The sequence below is a fragment of the Pinus tabuliformis genome, chromosome X, assembly GCF_031772625.1.
Source record: "Pinus tabuliformis cultivar Carrire ecotype Pingquan chromosome X, CPIR1, whole genome shotgun sequence".
Taxonomy (NCBI): domain Eukaryota; kingdom Viridiplantae; phylum Streptophyta; class Pinopsida; order Pinales; family Pinaceae; genus Pinus; species Pinus tabuliformis.
Window position 1 is genome coordinate 1566472020 of NC_142308.1, and position 10295 is coordinate 1566482314.

Consider the following 10295-nt stretch of genomic DNA (forward strand, 5'->3'; position numbering starts at 1 on the left):
AACAGTCTGTTGTATTTATTAGTTAGTTTCAAATGTTAGTAGGTGTCATCATAAGCAGAATTGGAGTTCCCCTCACGCTGGAGGAGGAACCTCAGTTAGGTAGAAGAGCTCTATATATAGGAGAAGAGCTGATGTACAAGGGGTTGGATATTTTATAAAACAGAGTACTGTTTTGGCTTATGGAAAGACAGAGTTCAGTAATATAAGTTAGCTGCTTTTCTTCTCAGGATTCATAAAGGATTTCCATGTTCATAATGGTGATTTTATCTTTTCCTTAATGTCTTTTACAGTTGCATAGGTGTACAATCACTCAGAATTCACTGATTGTGCTCTGATTTCCTGTGTGCATTTATGAGCTGTGGTTCCATATGTGTTGTGTTTCTGAATATTCAAATGTTAAGTGCCATGACTTCTATGTAAAGGCAGTACTATTATTTACTGAAGTGTGATTGACTCCATAGGCCCAATGGAAACTAGTTTAATGTTTGTCCAACCTTCATATTTGTTAATGTTATTCCACAAGAGTTAGCCATCTTATTAATAGTCAAAATCAATAACCCTTTTTGAGAGAGCCCTCTCAGGCTAAGGAGGCTAAGCCTTAGTCAAAAGATTGGTTTGAAACAGTTACTTGAAGTCTTCCTGGTTTGCAGCCTTCCAGGGCTTGATTTTGAGATAACATTTTGGTGCGTCTGCCGGGAGCCTGAAGTCTATTCATTCCCGAAATCATGAAGCTGAACTTCTGAAGGTAGCAGGAGCTCAGAAGGTTTTTTGAGGCTGCAAATCTACCTTGGCGACTCCATTGTTGAAGAATTCAAAATTCATAGATTCATGGTGATTCCACTGGAGTTATGAAGGACCCAGATGCTACCATTCTTACTTCAAGGTATGCATGCATAAATTTTTCAGGAATTCATGGTTTCCCAAATCATTTTCCCAAGGATGCATATTGTCTAAGGAATGGTCCAAAATTCAACGGAGAAGATCTGAGTTTAACTTTGAAGCATATATTAGATTTTTGTGATTTTACAAAGCTTCTTAGAGTTAAGCATGAGGATGTTTGCATTATGTTGTTCTATGATTCACTTCAAGGGAAATGTAAACAATGGATTGAAAGCTTTCCTGCCAAATCCATTAAGTCATTTGAAGACTTTTGGCTTATGTTTTTGGAGGAATGGATAGATAGATCAGATGCGGTGGCAAACTCTCCTTCAATTCAAGGTTTCAAACAATGGAATAATGATCATAGTAATGGAGAAACAAACGAAAATTTTTCTTTGTCCTTGTCCTCATATCTAAAGTCATTTGAGTGTAAGGCAGAGGATAAGATGAAATTTTTGGATGAATTTGCTAAAGATATTGAGAAAGACATTGAAGGTTTACAAGGTCAAATTCAGGCATATAGTCTTCATAATCATGATCATTATTTTCAGCAGCTTTCTATGGCAGAACACAAGGAGAGAGTGTTGCTTCCTTTCTCTTTCACGATTGAGGAACTGTACACTGTTGTTGAAGATCAGTTTGCACAACCAGAAAGTTACAAGAATTATCAAGTTGATCATGTATTCTGGGATCCTATAGTTAAATATATGGAAGAGTTTTACTCTCCAGTGTTTCATTTTTTCTATGAAGATCAGAGGCAATTTCAGTGGCAGTGGTCATCGCAATATCATAGTGGCTCTGAACTCCGATGCAGTCAAAAAACTCAAATATCAGATAAGACAAATGATTGGCTGCACTGGAAATTTCATATTGATTGAGCTGAAAGAAGTTTAAATTGATAGGGTAGGTAGGTAGGAAAATGCAAATAAGCTCAAGGTTGACTGAGCATTTATTTTTAGTAGATATAGACTTCTCTCTCCTACGGTGATCATCAAGCTCAAGCCTGCCAGGGGGGGCATTAAAAGCATTAGAATTTTTGTTGTCCATGCTGCAGCTTGCCAACAAAGATGGCTGTGTTGAAGAAGCAATGCCAACTGGCAAAAGCATTCTCTCACTAACAAAAGGAAGCAAAGCAATAGAAGTATATGTACAAGCTTTATTGAAAAACACAAATCGTATGATAATGTATTGCTTTTCACCTTCATTCTTAAGTTCCATTGGCGAGGATGACATACTTTTACATATGAGCTTACATCTTGAGCTTAAAAGAAATGCAGCTGGTGTTCCAACTACAGATTCTTCTGGAGTCAAAACATGCACAGTTCTACAGTTATTGATTGCTCACAAAAGGCTAATATTCTGCCCAAACAATTCTGATACTGATCTTATTTGCTGTCTTTGTGTGAACTTGATTTCATTGCTTTGGGATCAAAGACAAAATGCAAAAAACATGGCCACTGATATTATCAGGTATCTATTGTTAAATCGCTGTGCTGCTTTGGAGGAACTACTGGTATCGAAACCAAACCAGGGAAAACCATTCATAAATTTGTTCATCAGTTTCCAAAATTGGATCTTTCTGCTCATGTCCAACCAATAACACGAACTGTATTGAAGGTGGAACTAACTATCACTCCAGATTTTCAGTGGGATGAAAAGATTCATGGATATGTGGAACCTTTTTGGATAATAGTAGAGGACAATGATGGTGAATATATACTCCATCATGAATATTTTATATTGAAAATGCAGTATGTTGAAGATGACCATCATTTGAGCTTTATTGTCCCCATCCATGAACCTCTTCTTCCCCAGTACTTCATTCGTGTTGTATCGGATAAGTGGTTGGGGTCGCAGACAATACTGCCAGTTTCATTTAGACATCTTATTTTGCCAGAGAAATGGGATGCTTTGTCTCGGAGATGGAAGCAGCGGAAACTAGTTCAACAAGTCAGACTTTTCATTGTGGATGAACCTCATTTAATTGGTGGAGAGGGTGGTCCAATCCTGGAGGTAATCGTATCCACAATGAGATATATTTCAAGCCAAATTGAAAATCGTATCCGCATTATTGCTCTTTCTACTTCACTTGCAAATGCTAAAGATCTTGGAGAGTGGATTGGTGCTACAGCACATGGACTTTTCAATTTTCCACCTGGTGTGCATCCTGTACCAGTTGAGATTCACATTCAGGGGATTGATATAGTCAATTTGGAGGCTCGAATGCAAGCAATGACTAAGACAACATACACATCAATAGTTCAACATGCAAAGGAAGGCAAACCAGCTCTAGTGTCTGTGCCAACATGGAAACATGCACGACTTACTGCTCTTGATATAGTCACATATTCAAATGCAGATGGTGGAGAGAGATCCCAATTTCTTCAATGTACTAAAGAAGATCTGGCACCTTTCATTGCGAAAGTTAAAGAATCTACCTTGAGTCATATTTTGACTCACGGTGTTGGGTATCTACATGAAGGTCTCAGTTTAATGGAAAAAGAATTGGTCACCTAGCTGTTTAGTGCAAGGGCAATTCAGGTGTTTGTAGTAAGTAGTTCGATGTGTTGGAGGTTGTCCTTGTCTGCACATTTGGTTGTTGTCATGGGAATACAGTATTATGATGGGCGTGAGAATGCTCATACTGATTATCCTATTACTGATCTTTTGAAAATGATGGGCTGTGTCAGTAGACCTCTCCTTGATAATGCTGGAAAATGTGTGATATCTGCTGGTGGTGCCAATCAAAAACGGTTAAGTTATACTGGTAAAGAGGAAGGGGAATGCTTTTATGATGAAGCAGAGGAGTTCAAATATGGGGATTTAATTTCTGCTCCAGTTGGCTGGAGTGATGATCAGCACAGCAGTGCTAATGATGCAAGCTTAAATTCTGCTCTTCAAACTGGTGGCAAATCAAGTACAATGTCACTACATATAACAGATGGAGTACATGAAATGTCTGAGCCTGGTTCAACTAGACAGCATTCGTCACAGAAAATTGACAATGTGAGGTATGCAGATGATGAAGTGAAGCCCCCAAAATCTTGAAGGGGATGCTTGTCAAGCAAATTTCTGTTTGTCATAAATTTTATAAGGCACTGGAACTGCAGGTTCTTAGTGTACCACAAGGGCACACTATCCCAAGTGGAGCCACTGTTATCACTGACAAAATTTCAATGCCAAATGTCTTACATTTGTTTGATGGTAAAGCACATAAATCCTTTTTAGCAGTTTCGCAGCGCAACATGTTTAGGTGGTTTCGTAGCGCATAATTCATATTTTGCACTGGCTGCGCTACGAAATTGGGGATTTTTTCGAATCCATAGTCATTCTCACCCAGCTGTCATACTTATCAGAATCTGTTGTGTTTTAGATTATTAGGTGTTGTGGTACTGACACATGTTGCAGTTGTTGCTGAGAAGGAGACAAAGGGTTCTGTTTACTAACGAGTTTGAAACCCTTCAGAAGGAATTGGCGGTGGCGTTCCTGATGCGGCGAAGCTGGTGATAAAAGCTCTGGACAACTGTGATTTCGCAGAGTGTGGCTTGACTCACATAGAGGAGAAGAGGCCCCAAATTTCTATAAACAGAAAATCTGCTCTTAGATGAGAATGGGAACCTCAAAGTCTCGGATTTTGGTCTGAGCGCAGTGACACAGCAACTCAGGCAAGACGGTCTGCTGCACACCACTTGTGTTACGCCCGCGTATGTTGCTCCGGAGGTTATAACCAGAAAAGGCTATGACGGTTTGAAGGCAGATATATGGTCCTGTGGGGTGATTTTGTTTGTTCTGATGGCTGGTTATTTGCCGTTTCATGATGCCAATCTGATGTCTATGTATAAAAAATATGCAAGGGAGAATTCAAGTGCCCGCCTTGGTTTTCTTCTGATGTTAAGAGGCTGCTGCCTAAGCTTTTGGATCCCAATCCCAAGACACGGATCAATATTCCCCGACTCATGGAAGTTCCATAGTTCAAAAAGGATTTCAAACCCGTGAACTTTGATACAGAAGAGGATGATAATGGTAACAGCCTTGAGGATGTGGGTTCGGTGTTGAATGTCTACACCGAGAGCACAAAAAAGAAGCCTGTTGGAGGTCAAGAAAGTCAAGGTGACCTGGCTGTTATGAGGTGTGCTGTAAGACAAAGACGCAATCCAAAAGAAACTGCAGATTTGACAAGTATCCAACAATTGGTAAATGCTATCGAATGCTATCGACTGCAATACTCATTCAGGCTTACTGGATATCATTAAACAATGTACATATGTGGGGATGGCAGATGATATTTTGGCATTGCTGCAATATAAAACACAATTGTATCTTGTAAATGTTGTGACGCTGAGTAGGGAGCTTATGTATCAGCAGGCTGTGCGACGATTTGCTCATTTTAATGCTATACAACTTAGTAATCCTGCTTCTGTTTTTAAATTGCTTATGATTGCCCTCGATGAAGAGGAGCAAGCAGGATTGTGGCAGGAAAGTGATGGTCCAAAAGACGAGATTGCAAAGTTGAACATGCAACTTCTTGAAAAGAAGGCTGAACTGTTAGCAGAATATTTTGGTATTAGAATTGATAAGCAAGGAAACCTGCATAGCCTTCCACTAGTGCTCGACCAATATACTCCTGACATGGACCGTCTTCCCCGTTTTGTTTGGACTTTGGCAAATGACATTGATTGGGATGCTTCCATTGGTGACTGTTATGCTTTGTATCCACCACTGTTGCCAAATCCCTCTGGGGAAGGATTGAAATTTTATCAGATATCAAAATCAAAGTGTAGCATTGAGAAACCTACTGCAAATGAACAACAGCTACCCAATTTTGTGGGGCGCTTGGAGGAAGGTCTATTCAACGAAGCTGCTTCACAGGAAGATCTTTGGATTCGAACATTTTGAGGCAAACTAAAGACCGGTACACAGGTGGCAGTTTCCTATGTTTCAGGGGATTGAGAACATGTGACATTGAAGATCAAACATGAAGCATTAAAGGTCCATCACAACCACCGCCAGAAGGGAACCAGATGTCAGAGAATGAACCTGTTTTCTCTTTTTCCTCGTAGGAGTACTATTTTGATTGTAATAAATGCTATTCAGCATTATGACGAATTAGAATCCTAATTGTTTTAGGATTCTAGAGCTGTCAATTAACAGTCTGTTGTATTTATTAGTTAGTTTCAGATGTTAGTAGGTGTCATCATAGGCAGAATTGGAGTTCCACTCACGCTGGAGGAGGAACCTCAGTTAGGTAGAAGAGCTCTATATATAGGAGAAGAGCTGATGTACAAGGGGTTGGATATTTTATAAAACAGAGTACTGTTTTGGCTTATGGAAAGACAGAGTTCAGTAATATAAGTTAGCTGCTTTTCTTCTCAGGATTCATAAAGGATTTCCATGTTCAGAATGGTGATTTTATCTTTTCCTTAATGTCTTTTACAGTTGCATAGGTGTACAATCACTCAGAATTCACTGATTGTGCTCTGATTTCCTGTGTGCATTTATGAGCTGTGGTTCCATATGTGTTGTGTTTCTGAATATTCAAATGCTAAGTGCCCTGACTTCTATGTAAAGGCAGTACTATTGTTTACTGAAGTGTGATTGACTCCATAGGCCCAATGGAAACTAGTTTAATGTTTGTCCAGCCTTCATATTTGTTAATGTTATTCCACAAGAGTTAGCCATCTTATTAATAGTCAAAATCAATAACCCTTTTTGAGAGAGCCCTCTCAGGCTAAGGAGGCTAAGCCTTAGTCAAAAGATTGGTTTGAAACAGTTACTTGAAGCCTTCTTGGTTTTCAGCCTTCCAGGGCTTGATTTTGAGATAATCCACCATCCATTTTGCATATATTTACTGCTCATGGCAACTGAGAGGCTGAATCTTCGGATTCTAACCTGCTCACATGTCCATTGCTGAAGAATTTCCTCTAGAATATAGTTATCTATTTTCCTCTATAAATATAAGCATTTTCAATGTAGATGGTTATTTCTTAGTTCTTGATACTGTTGTTTTAGCGTTACATTGTTGTTCTGTAACTGTGAGACATATTCCTCTGTTTCATAATATAAAACTCTGTTTTTTCACATGATTGTTTAAGTGTGGTTTGAAGTGACAGCGTGTTAATCCAAAGCTGTGTAGAGGGCCCATGTGTGGCTGTGGTTCTTCTTTCATTTTGTATAGTTTTTCATGTATATTTTCTCTTATTTGAGTTGTATATTTCTCATGTTTTGCTTATGGTTTTAATCATCCTAAATCCTATAGATGTTTTTGCAGCTTGTTAGATTTTCTACTAACACTGATCAGTGCATTTGAGAATAGGTTATGATCGGGATTTTTAATGTAGTTTTTGCATCAAGTGGTGATCTGAGACTTGCTTCCTCTTGTGAACTTTACTTTTCAATTCTAGTTGTTATGCTTCTATTTAGTGAGATTTATTCACTGCTTAAAGATAGTTTAGATATCAGTTCTTCATGCTATATGATGATATCTCCAGAGCATTTATCTTAACCCCATTTTAGAACTTAATTGGTGAGCCATTGTGATTATAGGTGAATTAATTGATTTTTATTTCATTGGTCCACAAGTAGATAGTTTAGATGTCAGTTCTTTCATGCTATATGATGATATTTCTGGAGTGTTTAGCTTAGCCCCATTTTAGAAGTTAATTGACCAAATATTGTGATTATAGGTGAACTAACTAACTTTGCTTTCATTAGAGTGCAAATTAGATAGTTTAAATGTCATTATTTCATGCCATATGATGATATTTATGGAGTCTTTAGTTTAACCCGTTTTTAGAAGTTAATTGACGAAATATTGTGATTATGGGTGAAATCATTGACTAGTTTCCAGCTTCTTTACTTTTTGGTTTTGAGTGCAGTAGTTTATTATATTTCAACCCTATAATTAGAATGGACAGTATAGATAGTAACCTCATTTTCAGTACTTCATTTTTAGCTTGATTTATGTAGCTGCATGTTTACACTCTTGTTCAAGTTTTGATTTTTGTAGACAACATGTTTTGAGATCTTTGAAGTTCTATGTTTGGAAAGTACCATAAAAAGCATAAACCTTGTCTTCAATTCTACATCCACACTTGATATTTAAAAGTATTCTTAAAACTTTAGACTTGGATTTCCATTTGCATTAAACACTTTAGAAGACAAACAAGAACAAAACCCCAAAACAAGATAAAAACTAAAAACAGTGAGGTAAGAAAAGGGTTGTCTAGCACATAAAATGCACTACACTTCATCAGTTTACAAATGTTGGATTGATAACTTATGTAGCAATTTAGGACACACTAATTTGGCTAAACATTTTTGCACCATTGTCGGGGAAGTGTAACTAGGTAGCCTATCTCTTATATTAAAAACAAAAAGGGGAAAAATTAATAATTTCTTGAAGTATTCTCTCCTCTTGCACCTAGTGTGATCTGTAGGATCAGCAAAGAGAATTATTAGTTCAATAATTTCTTGATTATGCTCTCTTATTGCACCTAGTGTGATCTGGAAGATCAGAAAAAGGATTATTAGCCCAATTAAAAATCATCAAAAAAAAAATGACATGCATAGAGAAAGAGATTCTAGGGGAAGGTTTATAGCTAGAGGCAAAAGTTTGATTTTTACAACTCCAACTACTTCAAGGAATATACAAGATACACCTCCATCCTAGAATCACACTCCCAGCCTTAGGATTCCTAGAATTCAATGGCAACAACTGAATTAGAATATTCTCCTACTCCATCTACTAAATCTAACCTAGGAGAAGAACCCTTCTTCACCTCCATAGGAGAGCCTATTGCAGTAGAAGAAGTAGAATTACCTAGAGAAGAATAGGAGGTAGAAACTCTCTCTCATTAGCCATTAATAGAAGAGCTAGAGGAATGTAAGGAAACCATCTAGCAGAAGAAGAGAAAGATGGGGAATTTGCACTATTTGGAGGAGGGGGTAGAGGTAGAGGTAGAGGAAATAATGGAGATGGTAGAGGTAACAATAGAGGAGGTATAAGTAATAATGGGGGAAATAGGGAAGGAGATAACTCATTTGGATTCCCTATAGTTGATGAAGAAACCCATACAAATATGAAAAACATTTCACCATCTATCCTCCCAAACTTTTATGGATTGCGAAGTGAGGATCCTGAAACATTTCTATTTGAGTTTGAAGTCTTATGCTGAACCTATGACTATCTAGAAGACTGTCAAAAACTCAAACTGTTCCCTTCAACATTGGAAGGGGCTACTCTGAAATGGGTCATGGGATTAGTCACTCAATCTATTAGGACTTGGAATGATATGAGGCAAGAATTTTTGGATAGATATCTTGATTATTGTATGCCTACTAATCATAAGGATGAAGTATTCAAAATGATGCAAAAAGAAGAAGAGAACTTAGAGGATTTTCTTGAGAGGTTCCAATATAACTTATAGAGAGAAAAAATGAACAATTTAGATGAGGAAACCTTGAAAGCCCTTTTATTGAAAGAAATTAGAGATGAATGGATAGATATTTTAAATATGATGGGGAAGGGAGACATCTCTCAACTTCAACTATGTGACATAGCAGAACTATATGTCCATCTCTCAAGGGGAAAATCTAAAACTGGAAAAAGGCCTAGAGATCCTTCTCTTATTAGAGCAAACAAATCTACAACTGGGACAGTAAGTAGGGCAGAAATTGGCAATATGCTTGATGAATTCAAAACTGATATTCTAGGGAGCGTTCATGAACAGATAAACACCCTCAAAATTCAAAACAAGTAGAAAACAAAAGCTGATGCCTTAGCCATCCTTTTCCCAAACTGTAGAAAGAAACATGCTCTAAGAGAATGTCCCTTAGATGAAAAAGTTGTAGAAACATGTATGATTTTCTCGGAAAGTCATGAGACCAAGGATTCTCCTTCAATCCCAGGACTCAAAGTTGTCTTTAAAGAGGATCCAAATTCTATAGAATCTCTTTGCTTTGTTTCAAGAAGACGTTGGCAAGGGAAACAAAATCAACGATATAACAATCCGATGAATTTTCAGCTCCCACCAAATTGGAATTCTTGGAAACAACCTTGGCCTCAACCTCAAAATCAGTATCAATCTCAATCACGGGCACAAGGGGTACAAAATCCTTATGGGAGATTTGCTCAATATTATCAATATCCTCCATCTTACCAGGGCTATCCTCCCCCACAAAACCAACAAAAAAGTCCACAACTGCCAAATCAAAGCCCTCAACTTTCATTGCCATTTCCACAACAACAACCTCCTCAACAAAATCAAAATCATCAACTCTTGCTTCCATTTCAACAGATTCCAAATCAACTACCAGCCCAACCATTGCCAATTGCCAACAACAAGAACCATTAGAATGCTTACATGATAGAAGGACAACCATTTCCTACCTACATGATTGTTCCTCTAGATCTTAAT

The 10295-nt window shown here is 37.8% G+C and overlaps 1 pseudogene across 1 annotated transcript; it reads left to right on the top strand.

Annotated features, from left to right (window-relative positions):
* Positions 1 to 4956: 4956 nt before the first annotated feature.
* Positions 4957 to 5775, top strand: LOC149146014 (DNA mismatch repair protein MLH1 pseudogene; annotated as a pseudogene). The gene is made up of 2 exons (XR_016265158.1): positions 4957 to 5072; positions 5114 to 5775. The product of XR_016265158.1 is annotated as a DNA mismatch repair protein MLH1 pseudogene (transcript).
* Positions 5776 to 10295: the final 4520 nt, after the last annotated feature.